This window comes from Martes martes (assembly GCF_963455335.1).
Source record: "Martes martes genome assembly, chromosome: 8".
Lineage (NCBI taxonomy): Eukaryota > Metazoa > Chordata > Mammalia > Carnivora > Mustelidae > Martes > Martes martes.
Genome location: NC_137895.1, coordinates 103,259,692 through 103,280,263, shown reverse-complemented (window position 1 = coordinate 103,280,263; position 20,572 = coordinate 103,259,692).

Genomic DNA, 20,572 nt, shown 5'->3' with positions numbered 1-20,572 from the left:
CAGGTCCTGATCACCCGGGGGGGGGCCAGCCATTGGGGGGGGCTCTGCTGCAGGGTACCTGCTTCTTCTCTCTCTCCTGCCTCCTACTTGTGATCTCCTCTCTTTCTGTCAAATAAATACATGAATCTTTTAAAAAAATGTTTTAGACTCAAAGTAAGTGCTGGAGATGAGTTAAGCTTTGGTAGATGCTGAGATGTGATTAATGCTTTTCCAGGACCAACATGTATTTGGGGGTTTAAAAGGAAACTGTACTTGGTTCTACAGTTTCCCCCCAAATTCATGTCCACCCAAAACCTGATAATGTGATCTTACTTAGATATAAGGTATTCACAGGCTGTGTTCAGGTTAAGTAAGACCATAGTGGACGATGGTGGGCTCTAATCCATTTGTCAGTCTTTTAAAAAAGATTTTATTTATTTGCAGAAGGAGGAGAGAGAGAGAGCACAAGCAGGGCAGGAGAGGAGGAGCTTCCTGATCAGACTGGGGCTCGAACCCAGGACTGGGATCACAATCTGAGCCGAAGGCAGACACTTAACCAACTGAGCCACCCACATGCCCCCGTTGACAGATTTAAATAAGCAGTGTGTCTGTGGGGAGGCAGAGATACAGACACAGGGAAAACCCATTGGTGACCCAGGCAGAGACTGGAGGGGCACAGCTGCAAACCAAGGAATGCCAAGGAACACCAGCAACCACCCGAAACTAGAAGAGGCAAGGAAGGGTTCTTCCCAAGAGTGCCCCAGGAGGGACGGCCCTATTGACACCATGATTGTAGACTTCTAGCCTCAAGAACTGTTAGAGAATCAAGTTCTGTTGTTGAATGTCACCACGTTGATGGCAATTTGTTAAAGCACCCTAGGAATCTGATACAGCAGGAATGGGAAGTGATTGCTTCTAGGGAAAGGGGATAAGGTGGGGAGTGGAACCGGCATGCTCTCTTTCTGGCAGCAAATCTTGTAAAGCTTTACTTCTCTAAATGATTGGCGCTTATAGCTTTGACTTTTAGGAAGGAAAGCTGTCAAATTATAGATCAGGCAAACCTGACAGAGTTAATATAAAAATAAATAAATCACTCTCACCTAGGAACACCAAAGCAGAAGGCTGATTCCAGAACTGTAAAAATGATTCAATATCGAAAACTCTTTGTATGGTTCTCCACTTTAACAGAAAAAAGACGATATTCTCCATAGACACTGAAAAATAAAGTTAAACATCTTTTAGTGTCTGTAAAACGCTTAAGAAAGTAAGAATAGATAGGTACGTTCTTCAGATGATAGCATACACCTGTCATAACCTAATAGCCAGTATCCTCCGAAATCCACACATATGAAGAGGAATTCCCTTACTCTCAGGGACAGAACATAGTTGTCCAGTATCATCAGGCCCCAGAAAAGGTAATTAAAGAAGAAATAGAAATCAGACATATAAAAATTAGAAAGGTAGAGATCAATTATCATTAAAGGCAAGTGAAAGTATTTTATACTTTAACGGTCATTGAACTCGTCCTTTAAAGGACCAGATAGTAAATGATCTCTGTCCCATCTTTTTCCTTCTTCCTTCTTCTTTAAAACAGTTCTTTCAAAACATAAAAAAAAAAAAAAAAAAAAAAAAAAAAAATTCCCAGGTGCCTGGATGGCCTCATCAGTTGAGCATCAGACTCTTGGTTTCTGCTCCAGGGATGATCTCAGGGTCGTGAGATCGAGCCTGAGTCAGGCTCCTTACTCGGCTGGATGATCAGCTCCGTGCTCAGCGCAGTCTGCCTGGGATTCTCTCTCCCTCTCCCTCTGCCCCTCCCCCACCCCAAATTTTTTGTTCTCAGTTGTATCAAAAAAGTCCATGGCTGGCCTTGTCCCAGAACACATAGTTTGCAGATCTCTTGTATACCTGGAAAAAAGGAGAATCAAAGGAAAAATACAGCAAACTCAAGTAGAATTCAATAAATTCCATTTGTATATATATGGAAATCAAGCACGACTCACAACTATAAAAATAGCCTGTTACAAAATACAAAGAAAGCAAAGACCCTATTTAGAAGAAGCAAAAAATTAAAAAAGAAAATTTTTTTTTAATTTTTTAATCCTGAAAATAAACTTAACAAGCAATTCAGGCTCTATAATTTACAATTTTAATGCTACTGAAGGACACAACAGGAGATTTAACAATGCAGAGGCACACTGTGTCCTTGGATTCTCAACACCATAAAGCTGTCAAAAATAGTTCATCTGTAAATTTAATGTCATCCCAATAAAAATACCAAAAGGGTATTTTTTTGGAAATAGACTAGTTGGTTCTAAATTTCATGTGGAAAAATTACCAAGAATAGACAGGAAAATTTTGTAAAGATGAAAGTAACAAGGAAGATTAAAACTACCATATATAAAAACCTATTCAAAGTCCTTAAAACGTGAATAGAAACAAAGACCGCTAACACCAGATAGAAAATTCAGAAATAGATTTAAGAGGGGGTGCCTGGGTGGCTCAGATGGTTAAGCATCTGCCTTCGGCTCAGGTTGTGATCTCCAAGCCCTGGGATCGAGCCCACATTGAGCTCCCAGCTCAGTAGGGAGTCTGCTTCCCCTTCTCCCTCTGCCTCTCCCTTTGCTTGTGCTCAGTCTCTAATAAATAAATAATTTTTTTTAAAGAAAGAAATAGATTTAAGAGCATTTATGATAATTTTGCTTGTTAAATAAATGATCTTGGCTCAACGGGATATTCATCGGAAGAAAAAATGAAGGGGATACCTAGCTCGCTATTGACATCTCAGGGTCGTGAGATCGAGCCCCCGTGTGGGGCTCCACACTCAGTGGGGAGTCTGCTTGAGTTTCTCTCTCTCCATCTGCTCCTCTGTGTGCGCTCAAATGCTCTCTCTCTAAAAAAATAAATAAGTCTTTTAAAGAAATAAAGTAATATATGCTCATTACAGAAAACAAAAATATTAAGGAAGCAAAATAATAATCTCACCACCAGAGATAATTTAACATTTTGGTGATTATTTCCAGCCTTGTCTTTTTCTGAGTGTATCATTTTTTTAGTGGTAGGTATGGTAAGATCACAGCATGTGTGATTTTTTTATCATTTCCTTTAATATTATCTAATGAACACTTGCCCATTTTCCATTTCGATAATGGAAATTCTATATAGGTCTCTAACTTTTTGCTGGTTCAGAGCTCAGATTATGTGGATGGATACCTTTATTTCATTTTATGTTAAGTAGACAGCATCTCGGGAAGAAATATGCTGCGTGTAACACCAGTGAGCCCCCCTCAGCATCTTCTGATCCAAGTTCATTGACGAAAAGACTGAATGATCTCAAGAGCCCTTCTTATGAAGTATAATACTTGGTAGGGTCAGAGAAACAGAAGTGACCATGTATTTCTTAGCAAAAGCCACCAAGTGGTCGAGAAGGAAAACATTAGCAACCAACCAGGAGGGCATACAAACCTTCCAGAACCCTGGGGGTGGGGGGGTGGGGGGTCGGCAGGGTTGCAAAGGAGAGCCAAGGCCACCGGAGACGGCAACCCAGGTCCTGGGCCCCAGGGTCATATTCGCTATCAGCAAGGATCTTTTATAACTGAAGGAATAGACTTAATGTGCATTTTTGAGCACATGCTAAGTGACAATAATCTGCCAGACACTAGAAATCAAAGATGAAGGAGATACAGGCTCTTGCTTCGATGGGCTTCCATTCCCGGAGATGGGGCGGGGGGGTGGGCGGGTGAAGCTTCCCACGGGAGCAATTACAAAGCAGGGAGGTGAACACCGTACAAAAGCATGCAGAAGGTGGTAGCAAGTTGGAGGGGCTGGCGATCCTCGGCCTTCCGGGGCTTGCTTCCGCAGCCGTTTGTCACCTGTCATTCTCCCCTGTGCGTCCTTCCTGTAAGGACACCAGCCCTATTGGGTTAAGGGCCCAGCCTCTTCCACTATGACCTCATTTTAACCAATTACATCTGCCATGACCTTAATTTCCCAATAAGGTCACTTCCCGGGGTTTATACGCACAATTCAAGGAACAACACTTGCTTACTGGACTTTTGGGGGAGTGGATTAATAGACAAACACAGAAACACATGGGAAGGAGGTAGCTTGACTAGAAGCGGGAAGGGGTGCAGTGAGTCCTGCGGCGCACACAGCTTTCCCACCTCACGCGAATCCGTCCGCTCTCAGCCGGAATCGCTAAAAAGGAAATCCTTTCCATTTTTATCTGGTGAGGGAAGGCAGCCTTCCCCACCTGGCTTCAGACACACATTTGCATTAGTGCTAATCTTCATTCCCACCTTGTGGATATGAACTCACAGGATCCTCGCTTCGTAGATAGGAAAACTGAGTCGCAGAAGGGCCACCTGGCAAGCCCTGCTACCAAGTGAGGGAACCAGGACTACAGCCTGCAACTTTGGGCCCACAGGCATTTTTTTCTCTTAAAAAAAATTATTACTTTTTTTTTTTCATCTCACGTATCATACATGAACAAATGTTCACCACAAAAAAATCAAATAATACAGAATGGCACCAACCAAAATGTTAAAAAGCCTCTTTACCATCCCCACACCATTCCCAGGACGAATCTCTTTCCCGGCTTTTTTTCTCTGCATTTACTGTCCAATATGTATATTGACGCCTATTTTTAGTGCTTGCTTTTTATTTACATAAAGGGGATCACACTCTTCATGCTGTTCTAGTACTGGCGTTTTCCACTTAACGACACCCTGGAGATGTTTCTCATGTGTCAGCAAAGCTGATATTCCCCCCGGGTGTGCGGGCGCAGCGGCAGGGCAGCCTCCTGGACTCTGCCCATCAGGCTTCTGTTCCGACTGCTCAGCTCCCGGGCTCAAGCAGGGGGTGCCTATCATGAATATCGCCCTGCGCGTTAAGGCTCACGGGTCTGTCTACTTCATTGGAGCTGCCGCTTTTATGTGATCGTCTCCGCACTAGGTTTTCCCAGTTTTTCGGGATTTTAAACAATGTTGCTCCACCATCCTGTACCTGCCCTTCTGTGAACAGGTGTGAAAATGTGCAGTATTCTCTCCTGAGCCACTTGCATGATAGAGACCTCTGTGATCTCCTCCTGCTTTGAGGTGGGAGGGTCCCCTGGAAGGAGCCCCCCTCCGCCCGCCCCCTCCCCACATCTAGGTAACAGGCATGTTACCTAGAACAGGCTGGCCACCCGGGCTGCACTTAGGCTCAGATCCCCTGGGGAGGTTCTGAATCAACACCTGTGCCTGCCCCTCACCCTGGGGAAATCCGAGTCCGCCAAACCAGGGTAGATCCCAGGCACCGGGATTTTTTTTTTTTTTTTTTTTTTTAACTTCTGTAGGTGATTTCAAGGTATAGTCAAGGTTAATAACAATTAGCAAAGGACCTCTAAGACTTTTCTACAGGGCCTGCCAAAAGATTTAAAACCTGGAAAGATAAAAATAAATAAATAAAACCTGAAAAGATAAAGTATTAACAAAAGAAAGGCAGCAACAACAGAAAAAGGAAAGGGGTGCTTTCCACCCAGGGTGCTGAGCTAGCCCCACCCACCTCCAGCCCCTGGGGGGCCCCCCACAAGTGGGGCTGGATCTTTCCCCTGGGGGGGGGGGAGCTGCATTCTCACCTGTGGATCTCTGGACAGGTGCACTCCCTCTAAAACAAGGCCCAACTCAACACGGGTGCTTTCCACCCTCTGTGAAGGTAAGGACTCCTCCAACAGCAAGGGGACTTAGGACAGTGAAATATTCTGTAGGATACCATAGCGGAGGACTCATGACATTGTACATCCAGCAGGACCCCCAGATCGCACGACACTAGGAGTGGCCCCTCATGAAGTTCACAAGCCATGAACCTCAGCTAATAATTTTGGTTCATCTTTTACAACAAAGGTCTCACACTGATGACAAGATGTGAGTAACAGGAGAAACTGAGGGCTTGGAGGAGTGTGAGGGAACTCTGTACCTTCTGCTCAATTTTTCCGTAAACCCACTTGGAAACATAAAATCTATTAATTAAGGAAAAAGTCTCCCCATCAGGAGCCCCTCCCTGCACCTCTCCCCATCTCCCCATCTCCCCAGAAGACTAGTTGAACCTTTTAAGATCTATTGATTGAGAAACTGTAGGATCCCAGACCACCACGAACTCCTTCGGGCTTTGTAAGTAAATCGCTGGCTGATCATCCCTGACAGCAAGGCCAGCACCGAAAGAGAGCTTTGCTCATTTTGGAGCACCTGGTGCCTTGTTGCTTCAGTCCCTACTGTTTGGGCAGGGCTGGGCGGGGGTGGGGGGGGGTAGTGTGCCTCCAGCTCCCCAGGCCCCCTGAGTCCCCGCTGTAAGTCCTACCAAGCCATCCAAGGGTTAAGGACCTCGGGATGGTGTGAACCCCTCACACTACCTTTTCCCTCACTTCACATTTCTCTGGCCCAAGACTCCTATTTCAGCGGAGGTTAATCTGATTAGAGTTAAGGTGCTAATAACTTGAATGAATGCCATTAAACAGTACTAGATAAAATCTGCATTTCAACAGAGGTGCCCAAAGGGCCAGAGGCTGGAATGTCAAGCATCTGGGTAGGGCCATGGGAGTGAGGCTTGGGAGGGGTCCTTTCCCTGACCTCTGGGGAGCCTCCCACTAGGTATGTAATAATCCCTTTCATGAATGCGGTATTTTATAGTTTGTAAGGAAATCTAATGACGATTTTTCCAGGGCTTGTAAGGGTCAGTACTGTGCTAAGTCCTTGTATACATTATCTCATTTTGTTTTCAAAGCAACTCAATGAGGTAAGTTGTAGGTTGAGGTATCTTCGTCTCCATTTGGCCCAGGAAGTGTTTGAGGTTGGGTGAGGTAAGAAACAACCTGTGTGTGTGACAGAGGTGACATTCAAACCTAGTTTGAATTCTGCTTTAGTCCCTTTCCTTCTAATATATGGATCCCTAACTATTAGCAGAAGTTATGTGGAGCAGAATTTCTGTCACTCCTAGGTGACAACAATGGGTGGGACCTCCTGTGCGTGCGTGCAGCTGTTGCTCTACCAGAACAGACCTTCCCCACTCCGCACCTCCCTGCTAGTCATCCCAGGCCACTTGGCCCTGCAGGGCTAGCTAATATAATCAGCCCTGTTGGAGAGATCCCCGTCTTCCCCAACCTGACTCTGCCTTTGAGCCAGCTTTGAGACAGGCTGTGTTGGTGCTTGAGGACCTGTAGATTGAGCTATTGTGGGCCAGGCCATGGCAGCGTATGGTAAAGAGACAGGAACCTGTAATTCACTAGTTCCTGCCTGCTCATTGATGTCTGCGGAAGTACTGGGTGTGGGACACCAAATATGGCTGGGATGAGGTCTCTGCCCTCAGAAAACTCCTGTCCAAACAGGAGGAAAGAAGGGTTGTAAGGAGAGGGGGGAATTGAATGGACAGGTAGCTGATTTGAAAAAAACCCACAAGGGGTTTTGAAATTGCCTCCCATCTATTGAGAACCACTCATAGACTCGTCAGCTTTCAAGGGCTCCTCTAACTCAGTCAGCTTTTCCACAGTTGTGGTCATGAGACAGGAGACAGGGTAAAGCAATGTACCTAGGGCCATTTCAAACCTTATTCATTCATTTATTCAACAAATTGATACCAAGTGCCCACTTTGTGCCTGGCACTGTTCCAAACCCTGGCGCATACAGGAGGGAAATAAGACAGACGAACCTCAAGCTTCTACTTGAGCCACCAGATCGGAGTTGGGTAATTCAGTAGACGTGTAGTACAACCGCAGGTGCTTTAAGTGCTAGGAAGAGAAAGAAGGCACATAAGGTGAAGGGAATAACAATTCCATGTACACATTATGTGTCTCATGGGGGTGCCAGCAACATCAATTCTATGGGAAAAGCACAGCTCTGTCATCTGAAAATAAGTTGAACTGTAAATACAGATCCCAGAAGAAATGAAGGCATCACACAGAGACAAGATAGTACCTACCAGAAACAGGACCTGAGGCGCAGGCACAGTACTGTACAGGGTACTGTTGCAGAGTTTGACTCCGGACAGCCCTGGTTCAAATCTCGCTTCTCTCATGTGCTAATTATGTAACTTTGGGAATTAATTGATCCTTCTCATTTGCAATTTTCTCACTCGAAACATTGGGACAGTGATGTCAAAGGTTGTGGTGAAGTTGAAAATCAATAATATTTGTAAAGTACACAACACCTGACGCGGTGAATGGTAGCTACTGTTAATAATTTTTGCTACCAAGAGCTGAGTTCATCCAAATATTTCTTATTTTAATCATTGTTAGTAGAAAGCTTGATATTTATATTTGTAACACTTTATTTTTTCAAGTACTTTTACACATGCTGTCTTATTCAATCCCCAGCAAATCTCAGAGTCGGGTATTATCTGGGGACATTTTCCTGGGAACAACATTATCCATATTTCATATAAGAAAACTGAAACTACGTGAGATAGTAAAGATCAGACATAGTGAATGATAAAGCCAGAACTTAACCCAGACAGTTTGAGCTCAAATCTGTCTTCTCTCTCCCTCCTGTATCTTCAATTGACTTCCAAGAGCTATTATTAATTTTACCTCCTGAATGGCTTTCAGAGCTGTTCACTTTCCTCAACTGTTACCATCTTCATCCAGGCTACAGAGCATCCCTCCCATGTGGCCCCTTCTGGGCTTCAAAGTGCAGAAACTAGTTTCCTGGCATCCACTTTTTTCTACTCCTTGCTGCTTAGATGACCCCTCCAAAAGTGATCATACCCCCCTCTGCTTCTTACTCTTCGGTGGTTTCCTGCTGCTCTCAGGGAGATGTCCAAAGGCCAGTGTGGTATGGGTCCCGCCCACCTCCCTGACTCATTCCCCTCCACTGTTCAGATTCTGCACCCTACCCACCCTGGCCTCTAGTTCCCGAATGCAGCCTGCTTCTTCTCCCCAGGGGGCCTCTTCGCTGGTCGATCCTTTCTCCAAACCCAGCCATCCCCTCTCCGGCAGCTCTTCCTGCTACTTCCCACTCCACCTTGGCATGCGCCCCCTCTCTTCATACACCCTCCCAACGTGGGTCAGGTTTCTATGTGAAATGCTCTATCAGCTAGGAATTTCATTCATCTCCAAGCAGCAAAGACACCCACCTCACTCCCCATCCCCCAAATAGTGGTTTAAACAAGATCAGTTGGTGGCTGAGGGGGAAAGACAATGATGGGGTGGGAGGGCTTGTCTTTTCTCTCACAAAAGAAACAGCCCAGAGATAGGCAGCCAAGACTGGTGAGGACACTATAGTATCTACTGGGGCAGGCTTGTCAAAGGGCTCCCCAGAGCTCTGGCCATCACAACACCTACCTTCTGTTAGAGAGAATTCCCAGCAGTCCCACCCAAGAACTTCTATTTTACCTTATGTCACCCAAATTGACTCAACAGCCACACCTGTCTTCGGGAGAGGCTAGGGAAAGTAAAATTCCAGCTGGCCCCTCTATCCCTTCTAACCAAATAGGGATTCAGCGACTAAAGAAAAGGGAGAGGGGGCTTTGAAGAGACCAGCAGCAAGCCCTTGCCCAGAACAGTCTCCTTTCCTTCATAACACTTTGCTGAGTTGGAAGTTACACAAGGGTTGGTTTGAGGGTTGGAGTATTGTATGGCTATCTGCCTGCCCCCCCACAACTGGGCTGTAAAGTCTTTAAGAGCAGAGGCTGAGTTTGGTGTATGTTCCTGATTAAATTGCGAATGCTTGGGACAGCACCTGTCACATGTAGATGCTCTATAGATACTTGTGAAATGAACGAACGAAAAGCAAACATTAAGCATATCTTCTTTCTGGAGGCATTCGATAGAGCATGCAATTCCCAGTGACTCTGTAGTGATGAGGATGAGGCAGCAACTTGGCTCCTACATATTTGGGGATCTGCAGACAAATGAAAATAACTGTGGGACAAGTAGTGATTTATGGCTTCACCAGAAGAGACGAAACATTGGATGGCTCCAGACCACAGTATGTTTCAGCAGGAGACTAACTCCTCCCTGGTCGGTCCTGGAGGGCACCTTAGTCATTGGCTCACTATGTAGTATTGAATGGTCTAACATAATAAGCTAGAGGCCCAAATTCCTGACCTTGTAATATCATTAACATCCAGGGCTTGACTTGAAAATGGCAGATTAGGGGCTCCCGGATGGCTCCGTGGGCTAAGCCTCCGGCAGATTAAGTCCCTGAGAGGCACACGTTGTCCAGAAATCTCTGGCATTCTGGAATCTTAGTAGAAAAAGTCAGTAACTCTCCGAAACTCCAACTCTTCATCAACATAAACCATGGGAAGTGAGTCATAGAATATTTGTCCTGTTAAGAAATCTTAGCAGTGAGGCGCCTGGGTGGTTCAGTTGGCTAAGCGACTGCCTTTGGCTCAGGTCATGATCTCGGAGTCCCAGGATCAAGTCCCACTTCGGGCTCCTTATTCAGCGTGGGGGTGGGGGGCATCTGCTTCTTCCCATGACCTTCCCCCCCTCATGAACTCTCGCTCTCTCTCTTTCACTCTCTCTCAAATAAATAAATAAAATCTTTAGAAAAGAAATCTTAGCAAATCCTAGTGGTCTTACACACCAGGACCCTGAGGCTCAGAAAGATGAGCTGTTTCACATGGGAAATTAGAGAGAGAACGAGACCCACAACTCAGGACCCCACTCTTCACAATAAAGCGCTCAGGATCTTCCGAGGGCCAGAACGTAGAGGGCCCACAGTGAGAACTGAGCCACCTTCCCCACATCTCTTCCTTCTTCTCTCGGAAGCTATTTTAAAACAAACTGGAAGACAAAACTGTCCATCCTCCCGTGGGCAGTTCCCTGGCAAACCTCAATGTTCATCCCCTTAAATTCCCTAATGAAGGCTCTGCCTCGATCGGCAGACCCAAACACAGCTACACCTTGGCACTGGGCTGGCTTAGCCAACTATCCGTCAACAAACCAGTCCCTCCAGGCAGCCAGTGGCTGCTGAATCATGAGCAGCGACTTCACAGATCCTGCTCTCCAGAAACAGGTTACAGAGTGCACAGGCTGCGTATCTGAGACAAATGACCAGCAGACTGAAGGTGCTGGACTGACCTTTGTCCAGAGAAGAAGGCCGGCTGCCTCTTTCAAGCAAGATGGCCCAGAGACCCCTGTAATAGGAATCAGATGATTGCTCTTTTGTGTTTCACTTGAAATTTTAAGCTCTAGGTTTCTGACCTAATTCTTTACTTGCTAATCTCATTATTATTCAATAATTTTTTTGTAAGTCAATATTTATTGATGAACATAAGTATTAATAGCACATATGTAAGAATGACCTGTGGAAGAAGGTGCTAAAAATAACTCAGTGGGGGTGCCTGGGTGGCTCAGTGGGTTAAGCGTCTGGCTTTGGCTCAGGTCATGGTCTCAGGGTCCTGGGATCGAGGCCCACATAGGGCTCTCTGCTCAGCAGGGAGCCTGCTTCTCCCTCTCTCTCTCTGCCTGCCTCTCTGCCTACTTGTGATCTGTCAAATAAATAAATAAATAAAAATCTTAAAAAAAAAAAAAAGCCTCAATGAAGATTGCTGGAATTATCATTTATTTAGTACGCACTGTGTTCCAGGCACTTTGCACACATGATCTTTAATCCTCACAACAAACAGGCAAGGGAAGTATTTAAAGAGGGCATCATTTGCCCAAAGGCACACAGCTTTTTAAGGAGCGGAGATAGGATCTGAACCCAGTCCTGGCTGACTCCTAAGTCTTCGGTTTGCCACTACCGCGCTTCTTTTCAACTTTGCAGATTGTGCTTGTCCATGCAAACGTAGGTCGGTCCTGTCCTTCCTACTTTGGGAGCCAAATGAAATGTGCAGTTGGTTTTTCAGTCCAGCTTATGACCCGCTTTTCTGGGCCCCTGGACAAGCAACTACTTAGCAAGGGTCGGGTAGGGATGTGGGAAGCGTTCTTTCTTCTGCAAATGGATAGGAGGCAGGCAGCGGACATTCAGAGTATTTTCAGCAGAAAGGTATTCTAAGAGCGGTGAAACTACTTAAAAGAAACAGGCCAAGATAAAAGGGATTTCTCATCCCCTTTACAGATGACGTTCTGCTAACACTCCCTGACACAGAGGACAGAGACCCATCTTTCATGTGACAGATTGTTTAGACAATGCCTCGCCTCTCTGATGGAAAGGGTCCTGGGGTTAAATTTCCTCTTAGGACTCTCCCACCCTCTCATACCCCTTGAATCACCGGAGGGAGGCACATACATTGGTGCCGGTGTGAAATCAGCGACGCCCAGAAGGGGAGGAAGTGTGGGAGAAGGGGACAGGAGGGGTACAAGATCCCACTCCAAACTTAATGTAGAGTTATCCATCAACCTCTGTCGTTTCTGACTCCGGGTTGTTTACAAAATCCTCACCCTAGTCTGCCCTGGGCTGCCTTAAATATTAAGCCCTTGCTCCTTCTTTAAGAAGGGGGCATTGATTTTATTATAGCAAAAGCAAAAACCCTAACTTTTCTCCCAGGCAAGACACACCAAAAACGGACCTGGGGGAAAGGGGGCTGCTTCCCATGTGAATTCAACACCCAAGAAGTACGATGCTTTCTCTTGCTATCCTGGAGGCGTTCTTTATCCGCATCTTTATCGGCATCTCTCTCCCCCTCCACTGTTTATGTGAGTTTATCTACTATAAGCACAGGGTGGGGGAATGGGAGTGTCAAGCAGCCTCCTGGAGTGAGTGCCACTGATTCAAAACATGAAGGGGTGAAGAGGGTAGGCAAGAAAGGCAGAGTCTCAGTCATTTCACAATGATCTGCATATCCCTGTCAAGCCTCGGACCTGGTCAGGGTAAGGGGAAAATGGACTTCTCTTTTCCCCTGTGCTCATTCATGAGTGAGAGAGGTGGGGGAGCTGCATGGACAGCAACTCAGACTAAGAGCCAAGCAATGCAACACTAGGGACTCTCTCATGAATTCTACCTGTTCACACCGAGGTTCCCAGCACAAGTAAGCCACCTGGTCAACCCTAATTCAGAAGATGGGCATCTCGCCTGATCTGAGGGTAAATGCTCCCCTCCGCCCTCAACACAGGCCTCTCGTCCACCCTTATCCCATCCCTGACAAAATAAATGTGTGCCCAGGGAATACAAATTCAATTTAATATGACCTTAGAGAAAGCAGCTCAAGGTAGGTCTATTGTCTACCTTAGGAAATAATCAAAACTCATAAAAATTCCCAAGTTTCTATTATCCCTGTGTCCACTGATCAGGGACACGAGTACATCTCAACTGACCTGTGAACTTTGGGAAACTAGAGCATTTGGCATATATATATATATATATATATATATATATATACACACACACACATACATACATATATATATGCATATATATATGTTAGATTTTATTGATTTTTTTATTTGACATAGAGAGAGAGAGAGCATACAAGCAGGGGGAGCAGCAGAGGGAGAGGGAGAAGCAGGCTCCCTGCTGAGCAGGGAGCCCAATGCAGGGCTCAATCTCAGGATCCAGGGAACATGACCCGCTCTGAAGGCAGATGTTCAACTAGCTGAGCCACCCAGGTGCTCTGGCATATGTATATTTCAAGGACTTGAGTTGTAAACCCTTTTGTGCAGTGTGACCCTGTCTCCCCTAGCCAGTCTTGGCTCCGGGTAGCCATGGGTGTGGGCAACGGAGCGATGGCGGTTGGAGACCATCCTGGGCGCTCCTCCTGTGGGCTGTCTGGCCCGCAGAGCTCCTGCGGTGGGCGGGGAAGGCAGCCAGGCTTGAGGTTCAGTCAAGCGTCTTTCATAAATTTACTTTCCACAGGAGCTTGAGCTGGCAGAACCCCAAAAGCATTTTGTCCCCAGTATGTTCTCCCTTGATTTTCATACCTTTCTGGATTTCAAGGGTAACATAATTCAAGGGTGTCTGATTTATGGAAAATAGCTCAGCAAAGTCTGGTTAGTGAAAGTGTCTGATAACTAAGATGTCTTTCTTTTCCTCTTGGTCTTCTGAGGCCATCTACTCCAAACCCCACCCGTGGCTAGAAGCTGGAGAGGCCTGGGGCACGGTGCAGAAGTGTATTTCATCCTTCAAAATACTCCATGATTCTTATCCCTAATTCACAGACAAGAACACTGAGGCTCAGCAAAGGACATGACAGTTTGTAAATAAGCAGAGAGAGCTTTGAATAGGATTGCCTGAGTCCACATCCCCGGCAAGCAGGCTGCTCGTCCCAAGAGCGCCGGCCAAGAGGTCATGCTTCCGTTGGCTTTTTCTTCTGTTTCCTCATTCTGAAGCCCTCCACTAGCAGGAATCTGGAAGGATCATCTCACAGTTCTCTAGGAAAAAGGGTCTCATTTCTACTATGTTCTCACCATCAAAAGTTTGCCAGGTCCTTAGCCACTGGTGCTGGTGGGGAGCTTGGGAGGCCGTGCTCCGCGTGAGATGTGTAACAGTGCCACGACCAGTTCTAACTGCGACTGTGCCCCTCGGGGGCCAAAACAAGAAGATGGGACTGCTTATCTTCAAGACTCCTTCCTACGCTGACAATCTGCACGCCTGGGTCAACACAAACATCTTGGAGCACCTGGGTGGCTCAGCTGGTTAAGCATCTGCCTTCGGCTCAGGTCATGATCCCCAGGTTCCTGGGATCGAGCCCCACATCGGGCTCCCTGCTCAGCGGGGAGTCTGCTTCTCAGTCTGCCTCTCTCCCTGCTTGTGTGCTCGCTCTCTCCCAAATAAATAAATAAAACTTAGACAAACAAACAAACATCTCGGTGCCAGAAAACGATGCTGCTCTAGAGGTACTCGAAGACACAGCCAAGGCTCAGAAGCTGCGTTTCCAGCCACGGGGATTCAGATTAGAGCCAAGGGCTGCCTGATAAGCTGCGAAACACAGGAACATTTAGGGAGGGTTTACAGAATTTCTTTCCCAGAAAATATACACCCATCATCCTAGCCATGGTTAGTCTCTCTAATAAGACAAAGAACAAAAACCTTTAGGACCTGTTAGCCTGGAAAGACACAGCTGAGAATGGCCAGGAGTCTCAGGAAGAGAGGCAGGGTAGAGGAAATCAAACCTGACCTACCTCCTTTACAGATGAGCCGGCACAAGATAAGATAACATCTCGGAAAACGTGTTGTCAGCTGTTTGGTACCACAGCAAGGACAAGGGATCTGTACTGTGTACAGGAGCGTGGGGCTCTCCCTCGAAGCCTTAAGGATAAGCAGAGGCAGGACTGCCAGCCACCCACCTGACAGGAGTCCAGGCTGAGAAGTATAATGGACTCCAAACAAAGCTGGAAGATAACTCATGAAACTCATGAAATTGAAGGATTGAGAGTTAAAATCAAACATCCCGCTGTGGCTTAACATGACCAAAAACTTAGCATCATCATCAGCATTATCATCCATCACTCTTCCTATATGCATTTTTCACATTTCTCCTTTGATCCTCACTGCACCTTCCTGGAGCAGTTCAGGGAGCTATTACCCCATTCGACAGATGACAACACTGAGATTTGAAGGGGTTCCATGAACTGCCCAGGGTTATGCAGCTGGCTGAGCGGCACGGCGCCTCTTGCAGCTCCAGGTTGAGGCCACTGTCCTTTTGACCAGCCTTTGGCTCTCTTCTGTAATCTCTTCCTTCATTCAAGAATGCATTCATTCATTCATTCATTCTTTCTTTCTTTCTTTTAAGATTTTATTTATTTATTTGTCAGAGAGAGAGAGAGCGAGCACAAGCAGGGGAAGCAGCAGGCAGAGCAGGCAGAGGGGGAAGCAGACTCCCCACCGAGCAGGGAGCCTGATGCAGGCTCGATCCCAGGACCCTGGGATCATGACCTGAGCCAAAAGCAGATGCTTAACGAACTGAGCCACCCAGGAGTCACGATTTCATTCTTTCAACAGATATTTAGTAAGCATCTTTGAAACACAGGAACAGTTAACTGGAGTAAATTTTCTTTCCAATCTCATTGTGCAATTAGAATATTGCAGTAGAATAGTGGGACAGCTGGGTGGTTTAACTGGATAAGCATTCTGCTCTTGGTTTCTGGTCAGGTCATGGTCTCAGACTTGAGAGATCTAGCCCCACATCGGTTCCTCCCTCAGCACAGAGTTTGCTTGACATGCTTCCCCACCCTTCCCCTCCATTCCTCTCCCTTTGCCCGACCTGCCCACCCCCCCCCCCCCGCCCCGCTCTCTCTTGCTCTCTCTCAGATAAATAAAATCTTAAAAAAAAAATTTCGAAGGCAGACCATGCCTCTGCTCTAAAACCACCCACTGTCATCTCCCTTTTTTGAACATTTCTTCCCATGATGATGAGGTCTTGCGAATCTGGCCCCACTCTCTGACCTCATCTTTCGCTTCTTCCGATCTCTCTCTCTCTGTGATCGAAGCACATTGATCTTTCAAGTACTTAATGATTCCTATCTCAGGGCCTTTGAACATGCCATTTCCCTGTACACACATCTGCACTATCCTCAGAATTCAAGCCTGATCTCAAATGTCCTGTCCTCAGAGAGGATTTTCCTGACCAACCTATCACATCATCAACACACACAGGCCCTCTTATCACAAGATTCTGTTTTCTTCATGGCACTATCACGATCCACAATTTTCTTATTTATTTTTACTTCTTCGCTGTCTTTCTCACCCCTCCCACCCTCAGGAATGCAAATCCCAGCAGTGGGGGCTTTGTCTGTCCTGTTCACCAAAGTAGCCTCTGATCCTATGTTTTACACACAGCAAGCATGCAGGAAATATTTATTGAAGAGTCACCAATTACTGGTCAGAGCATTTACTGTGTGGCATTCAATTACACCGTGTACTCTCTGCAGCTGTAGGTGGAAAACAAGTCTTCTTCAGGTTCCACTGAAATCTAATCACCTACAAGGAAAAAGTGGCAGTAGCAACAGTCAGAGGCACACGCACTGGAAACCTAGATCGGAATACTTCCTCTATCTTTTCTTTTGTTTGTTTGTTTGCCTATGGCCTTAGTTTATGAACAGCTTCTTCAGCTTCCAGGCTTCCCTTGTCTTTTCTTGTCAGGAGCCCCCAGTCTCTGAGAAATGCTGAATACCAGAAAAGTATAACAAACTGTTAAGAGGGGGACAGGAATCTCTTCGGAGCGGCCGTGACAGGTCACAGAGGGGGCTGTGTGTCCAGCCAGAGCAAAGACTTCCACCCCTGGACTCAGAACCAGACTTGCAAGAAATCAGTCTAGCAGCTCCCAGCTCGAATCTCTTTCAGTAGCTTTTCCCCTCACAGGTGGCACCTTTTCCTTAGTTACTTCTCATCTTATGTTCCCCTTCCCCTCTTCTCCCTTGCTTTTATGAAAGGAGCTAGAAAAGTCATTCACACGAAGGGATTAATGACTGATGACCTCCTGCAGACTAAGAGACAAGAGACCCATGCCAAGGAATAAAGCTATAATGGAATTCTTAGCATCTCCAGCAGCTGGATAGCAGTGTTCTCCCGGCTCCCTCTTGCCCCGTCTGGGGCGTCTTGGAAGAAAGACCTTCCAGGCCCTCTAATCATGTTAATGGACTTGGAGATCCTGAATCTATAGGTAAAAGAGCCCTCCTGCAACGTTAAGAGTAGTATATAGTCACATGGCCTGAAGATAAATCTGGGGGGAATCTTCAAGAAGTGGCTGGTCTTGTTTACACCCACCATTTTTGTGAGAAATTTCCACTGGATATCTTAAAGGCATCTGGTTGTAGAACTCTTAACTCTTATCTCAACCCAGTAATATGGAAGGTAATCAGAGAGTTGAGTGTGGGTTTAAGGAGCTTTGAGAAATATAATTGCTCATTTACAATGCACTTCTTTATAGCTGCAGGCAGGGGGATAAGACTTGCTCCAGCTTCCTTGCTAAGGTTTGAATTATGTAGCATTAATATGACTCTGAGAAGACTGTAATAAAGATAGGTTCCCTTTATTAAACAGCTCTTTTCCTAATATTCATGACCATCCTATGAAACTGCCATGGTCAGCCCCATTTTTCCAACAAGGAGAAAACCGAGGGTCAGGGCAGTAAACACACCTGCCCAAGCTCATATAGCTAGGTAATGGCAGAGCCATGACTCCTTCTGATTCTGAAGACCTTAATCTTTCCTTGAACGTCCTTCTTCACATTTGTAACTCATAGTAACCTACTGAAAAATGAGCTTGTAATTCCCAATAAAATGTATACAATTATACATTTAACTTCCCAAACTAGAAGTGAATATTCAAACTAAGTTTTCCGTCATTTGCTTGAGTTTTTGTTTTTTTTTTGTTTTTTTTTTTTTTGCGGGGGAGGCTGGGGGGCAGGCTATATGATATTCATTTCTTCAAACAAATATTCATTGAGCAGATACTCAGTGCCCAATAATATTGTTGGAGGAGGGCAGAGATCCAGCAGCAAACAAAATGGCCCAACAGCCTTGTCTTCAAGGAGCTTACATTCTAGTCGGGGTGCAATGGAGAATAAACATGTAAGGAAAGTGTAGATGATGTCAAGTAGTGGAAAGTGTTGTGGAGGGGGTAGAATATGGAATGTGGGGTGGGGGGTTACAATTTTAAGTAGTCCGCTCAGAGGAATCCTCACAGAGAAGAAGAGGTTTGAGTAAAGACACGAGGAGGTGGGGGAGCAATGCTGGTAAATATCTGGGGACAGCTCATTCCAAGACTGGGGAACAAGGACAAACATCTTAGGATGGGGTGTGTCACTTTTGCTCAGTTAATTACAAAAATAATTAATTTTTGAAAAATATCAGTCTTGTAAGTTGTTCGGTATAGTAAATGTCAGCATAAGAGAAAAAAATCTTTAATCTCTTGAGAGAGAGCCCAGAATGAGGGATTATCCCTGGAGAGGGCCAGGTCTGCTGGGAGGTTAGGTCCTCACCTTAAAGGTGAGACCTGTTAGGGTACTAGAAATGCTTTCTAGCTTGATCCAGATGGGATTCAAAGCTTAGATCATCTACTGTACACTTAGGTTTGTGCACATCACTCCATGAGGTTATATCTCAATAAAATTTTTTTAAGAAAATTATTTTTAAAGAGGCCTTAGTTTTTCATTTCTGGACTCTGAGGTTCCATATTTACAAGCCACATAATATCAAAATTTTTAGTGCACATTTCATGGTTCCTTCTTTGCCATCTTTGTTCAAAGCCACCAGAGTTACTCCAAAAAACAAAAGCTTAAAGGGACCAGGGTTCAAGTCTTTGCTGGATGACCTTTGGAGAGATGATCATTCTCTCTGGATCTGATTGTTTAAGCTATGTTATAAGGCTGGTAGTGATTGTATTCACCTTACAGAATTACTGGAAGATGAACATAAGGTAAACTCTGTGGAAGTTCTTATTTTAACAGGGCAGGGAAACAAAATTTGCCACTCCAAAATGTGTGTCAGTGACTTGTGGATTATTTTAGGCTAATTATTTTTAAGAAACAGAAGACTCAAGAAGACACTTTGACCTTCCCCCTAACTGCCCCAAAAAATTTGGTTGGGAGGACCTGCTCCAGGAAGGGAGCTATTACCTCAGATAATGACAGTATAATATGAACTAGGTGTGGCAGACAGGAACTTAGCAAAGTCTGTTTGTTAAAATTCCTCTGTTGGTCCCATTGTTTCTGTAGAGTCCAACAAACATTTGTTTACCAAACATTAAGTCTTTTTCATCTTCCTATGAATTGTCTTCCTTCCTTTTGAAGTCCCAGACTCCTACCCCCATCTCTGTCTTTCTGGATGGCATGTAAGCCTCAACTGCCTGGCTGACTGTGGACCTCATACTCTTATGGAACCCTAGTAGGTATGTAATTAAATTTGATTTTCTCCTGCTAACTTCTCAAGTCAATTTAATTCTTAGACCAGCAAAAAGAACCTTGAAGAGGAGAGGATAATATTTCCTCCCCAGCAAGGGCAAGACCACAGAAATCTTACGTAACATTGTAATTAGGCATGTAGCCAGTGTTCAGTGGGAGTGCCTGCCAGTGTGGTCAGCTACTACCTGGGCTCTATGGCTATTTGCTCTTGAGCGTGTCACCCTCTGCTGGGCACTGGGTACTGCATAGTACAGCAGGTCCTGCACAGCCTCGTGGCATTCTATAGCGAGGGGGCAAAACGAGCTCTGTTGCTTCGGGGTAATACACTGTTGAGAAAGACACTTTAACTGAGTTTGTCATACCCTAAAATCTCACAGAGTTTAATCAGTGGCCCTTTCTGTTACTACCACCTCAACCCTGCTGGACTCAAGATGTGAGTTCCCTCGGCAGGGAGACCAATGTGAGAGGTGGTAAAGTTATTTCCTATGTCTGGACCCACATCACATAGTGGAGGCCCCCACAGTGGCCCAGCCCAGGTCATAAATCTAAAGCTAAGTCAGCCTGTACTTTTGGGAAACACCTATGGGTTGGGGGAGGTGGAAATGTAACATACCCCAATCACAATCCTCCAGCTCAGCTTTAGCTAGTTCATCTATCTTTCCTTGAAAAATGGGACCAGCCAGCCAATCATGCCATTTCTGCATTGCCTCTTCTCAGGCTCTATAAAACTCAAACTCGTCCCAGATCCCTCAGGAAGGGCCCCCCGTGTGAGGCACTATGCTCCCCCAATCCATGGATTATTTTCCTTTGAATAAAGACAGATTGTTTTAGTTTTGTC